The following is a 5,501-nucleotide window of genomic DNA, read 5'->3' on the forward strand; positions in this document are numbered from 1 at the left end:
ACTAGAATTGGGGTTGCTTGGCAAATGGTGATGTTGCCCCAAGCACAAGGGGGACTTCGCATTATTGACTCTGAGATGTAGGTGTAGATCAAGCACGGTGAAGCATCCAATGCAGAGATTTGGCTTTGAAAATTATGTAGCACATCATTATGCATACATGGCAAAAGTAATGCAAAGGGATGAGCCTACATATTATGGAGAGGCTCATGGTCATGTTGAATGGAAATTAGTAATGGATGAAGAGATGGATGCACTTGACTGAAGGGTACTTGGGATCTAGTGCCATTGCCAGAGGGGAAGAATCCCATTGGGTGTAAATGGGTGTACAAGGTGAAGCATCATGTTGATGTACAATGAACAGATATAAGGCAAGGCTTGTTGCCAAAGGATATGCATAGACATATGACATTGATTAAAAGGAGACATTCAGACAATGACTACTGTGAGAGGTGATAACTGTGGCTGCATCACAAGGATGGGAATTGCAACAAATGGGGATGCCAAGAATGCTTTCTTGAATGGAGGCTTGCATGAGGACATATATATGGAGCAGCTAGAAGGGTATGTGCACCCAAATGTACCACATTATGGAGCAGCCAAATGCATATCTGCACCCAAATGTACCACAAAGCTAAAGAGAGCTTGTATGGGCTAAAACACGCACCAAGAGCTTGGATAGAGAGGACAAGGAAGTTCTTGACGGATGCAAGATTTTTCATTACCGAAGCTAATCATTCCTTGTATGTACAAAAGATAAATGTAGGAAGGATGGTGATAGTCATCTATGTGGATGACCTGATTATTACCGGAAGTGATGCGATTGAGATAGCACACACAAAGAACATGCTCTATGTGGAATTGATATGGACCTTGGCGAGCTAAGGTGTTTCTTGGAAATTCAAGTGATTTGTATCCCTCGTGGGATATGGATGCTAGATTGGCAATATATATTAGATATGGTCAAGAAGTTTGGGACAATAGCATGTAGGCCAGATGTGTTGCCACACCAATGGAAGTGGATTTAAAGTTACGGCATGATGTTGGAAAGGAGTTGGAGAATCCAACCATGTATATGCTACCTTGCCTAGGCCAGATATGTGTCATGGTATAGGATTGTTGAGTCAGTTTATGCAGCAATCGAGGAAGCCACATTTGGATGAAGCATAGAGGATGCTATAGTATCCAAAGGCTGTATCCAAAGGCTATGCTAAATTATGGGCTGTTTTATGCATGTGGTACAACCATAGAGGTATTTGGGTACACCGATGCAGATTGGGCCATATGATAGAAGACAACCATAGAGGTATTTGGGTACACCGATGCAGATTGGGCCATATGATAGAAGACAACCAGTGGCTATGCATTCAGGTTTTGGTAGCATGGTGACTTGGAGCAGTAAGAAGCAACCGATACTTGCATTGTATAGTACTAAGGATGAGTACAGAGGTGTAGCAATGGGTGCATGTGAGGTAGCTTCATTGATAAAGCTACTACATGACTTGGGAGAAGATGTTGCCAAGGCAATCACACTAGTGGTATGTGACAATATGAGTAGCATTGAGTTGGCTAATAACCCAGTATATCATGCAAGGACAATGCATTATCATTATGTGAGAAAGAAGGTCCTTGCCAGAGAAATTGATTTGACATATGTCACATTCGATGAGTGGGTGGGTAACATCATGAAGTCATTAGGTGTAGAGAAGCACCGAAAGTCTCGGAGCATGCTAGGTGTGATGGAGTTTGGGTTGAGCTCGAGGGGAGGTGTTGAAATGGTGAGCTCACCACATGATCGACCACCACAGTGTTGAAATGGTGAGCTCACCTAGGCTTGACATCGGTGTGATGGTTGCATTGTCATTGCCAGTGGTCCTACACCAAATATTGTATTGTTAATAATGATAGTGTAGCTATTATAGTTGCATAGCTGTCCAGCCATATAGTTAATGATTCATCATTGGTGGGTGTGTAGAGGAGACGTTGCAAAGCAGTTGTAGATTGCTTGAAGAGCTGTTCATGCCTATATCTACTCGTGTTTGAAGAACTTCTCTCTTGTGTGTATATTTGTGCGATTAAATCTTCCCCCTTCTTCCACTGCATCATTGTTGTTATCGTGTTTTCTTTTACATTTCAGGTGAGTGAGAATGTGCCTCTAGTCAAAAAGTAAGCAAGGGACAAAGGGGCATCCCTTGATCTTGCCATGAATGTGACCCAGAAGGAAATACCATTGGCTAGGTTGCTAGTGATCAAAGGCTTCAATAGACAAGCGCAAAAGTAAATGTCGCATCATTAGACCCAAGGCTTATCACCATGCATGAAGTAAAGCATCATTTTTCCCTTGTGAGCTAGAATATGGATATTAATATTGAGAATATTCACGCCCCCATGTGAGCAAAGGTGATCCACAAATAGTAGCTTGATTGCTTTTCGTTAAAAAGATGATTGCCAAAAAAGCTCCATGATATCAGACATGAAACAAGAGATACCTACTTAGCAAACATCACCAAGGTAAATAAAATAGGATGTATACAACTACATTGAACTATGTAAAATGGCGGTAACCAATTGCCAATATTTCACTTTCTTCATTAGCTTATTCAAGCACCCAATCCATCTACTTACAATGATTCACTATCCATCCTGCAAGGTAACCAAGATGATGTACAAGCTTTATGAGTAAAGCTATCTCCCCCAGTCATAAAAAATGATGCCAATAGTTCTCATGCTGAGGAAGAAGCTTAGACTTTTGAAAATTTATTTGTAAATTAGCTGCCATACCATATAACGATAATGCACTCATAAGGCATGAGAGATCCCTTTCAGTGATCTGAGACAATAAAAATGAATCATCAGCATATGCATGCACAATCAGTGGATTTCTTGCATGCCATGTAAGGCACCTATAGCTACTAAATTGTATTGAAGCATGGAATCAATAGTTGTGGCATAAAACAAGGCATTAAGAGGGCAATTTTGCCATACTGAACAAGAAAAATTTCATTGATTCGTACTGTCACTTGTCGGAATTCCTGCACCTTTAGTATCTTGATGCAACCAATAAATGACCTACTGCATTTCATAGTCTGTGAGATGAAATCGCATTGTACAGTATCAAAAGATTTTACAATATCCATTTGCAATAAAATAATATCCTGCTCAATATATTTTGCATATTCAATCCCCACATACGCATTGGCAATATTATCTGCTATATCTCTATGAGGAATGAAACCATATCGAGTAGGGTGTAAACTGTCATGTAAAAATCCCTTGTTATAAGTCACAATTACCCTAGCGTATAGATGACATGCATGAGTTTAATGGGCCTCCAATCTACAAAACACTCACATATATGTTTTTTGGAGAATAATTTGATCAAACCCTTTATTCCAGGAGCTAGCATTTCTTGAGTTTCCCAAGCATGATTAAACATAAATAAAATTTCCATAGAAATGGCATCCCAAAATTGGAGAAAAAACCCACAGTAAGACAACCCAACCCAGGATTTTCCATTTCCCACAATATCTAATAGCATTTTTCACTTTGTGATCCTGAAGTGGAACCTCCATAGCTTGAAAATTGGAGTGACATTTTGAAGTAGCTCTTGTGGTGCATAGTGCAGACATCATAATATGGGATTGAGAATCAACCTTCCCAAATTTCTTAGCAAAGTGACAAACACATGCCTTAGCAATTTGTGCCCACGAAAAGGTCCACTTACAATTCAAATTTTTAAGCCTGCAAAGATTTGCAATTTGCATTTTATAATGCAAGCCTTTAAAGCCATCCTGAGAGGAGCATCCCTTATTAATGAAGACTCTCTACGTGGCCTTGGATTCCCATTTCTCAAGGTCCCTTATAGTCATGACATTGTAGAAATGTTTTTCTTGATGTAAGCAAGTAGCCTCAGCATGAGATAAATCCCTGCTGCAATGATTGATCTTTGTCAACTATTGACAGGTGCTTTTAGCCTTGGCCTCCCTAAGATTACGCATGTAATTCTTGCCATACTCACGAATTACACATGTTGCATATGGGTAGCAAAGTAAATCCTTGATAATCAGCATCAATGTGACATTGTGACCAAAGAGGAGCAATAACATGATGCACCATAGCTGTATATGCCTCATGCTACAAATATCTTTTATTTATAAGAAGTAATGTTCTATCTAGCAACCGATCATTCTGTAAATCATCAAAAGATAGCGGCAACGATAGAGGACATGATTTGAATGTAGAAAGGCATAATTAATCCACATATTGCAAGTGAAAGCATCATATTGATGTGCATGAAGCATATACCATCAATCTAAATTAGGTTGATATGCAGATTGCACATTATGCTTATAAGTATAGCTAGGAATGGACACCTGTCTCTTTCTAGGGGTCAATAAGACCAAATTGGAGGAGTAGTTGAGTCCATTGCACGCATTTAGAGGCAAGAATATGTGTATGACCAGATGTAGTATCTCCTGGCTACTGTGGATTAGCATTTTCCTCCAAGGATATTGCAACATATTCTTCCAAACTAAAGCTCTTTGATGATTGTGGAGTATAGATTGAGGAAAATGCAAATGTCTCTCCTTCAAAAGACATTGCACAGCACTCCTGTAGCCTTCTTGGTCATTAAAAGCCACAACAGGCTAAAGGGCATGTTTCACCCCAAAAAAAGAGTTCACATAAAAAATATCATGGCCTGCTCGGTCTTCAAAACATACTAATTATGCTCCTAGAGAGCCAGTATATTAGGCTACAATCTCTTGAGATATGCCAAACAATCTTCCATTTGTGCAGGTCACATAATCCCTGTATGTGTATTCAAACATTTGATTTTGTCCAACATATTTACATATTTGCATATATGTACATACTATAGATATGTACATATCTGTAATATGTCTAACATATTGACATATTTGCATATGTGTACATACTCCTTCACACCAAGAAGTAAATCAGGACTACATGTCAACCTCAGGATCCAAAGCATGATCTTAAATAGAGTAACTTCATCTTTTGGGAACAAAGCAGTCACTGAGCTCAAGTAATAACCATGCCAGAATCTTGGCAGGGGTGCGCCCATTAAAAGATGCACTCGTCAATGTACAAGGCAAAAAAGTCCTTTGAGCTGAGACAATTTTGCTGGGGGTTTGCCAACTTTCATTGGAAGCTTTTCCCTTTGTTGTGACTTGCACTACAGAGGGCATTTGTCCATTATGTTGAGTAAAAGAAGGAGAGGTGTTAACAAGCCTGATTTATAAGGAGGGAAGGAAGTCCCCCCCCCAGCTAGCAAGATGCCTACAGCTACAAAGTCACCATAGCTCTCCTCTTCCCCACCCACACTTTTTTTTTTTGTGGAATCACAAACATACAACGCATCCCCCCGAGTACCTATGTAAACCTTGAGTGTGTCTATAATTGATAGGCCACAGTGACATTGAGGGGATATGGATGCCACTTTACGCTCTTGGAGTGGGTTATATATACTAGAAGGGCTCTTT

The sequence above is a fragment of the Dipteris shenzhenensis genome, chromosome 27, assembly GCF_047967505.1.
Source record: "Dipteris shenzhenensis isolate YYH24624 ecotype China chromosome 27, Dip_SZ_1.0, whole genome shotgun sequence".
NCBI classification, from domain to species: Eukaryota; Viridiplantae; Streptophyta; class Polypodiopsida; order Gleicheniales; family Dipteridaceae; genus Dipteris; species Dipteris shenzhenensis.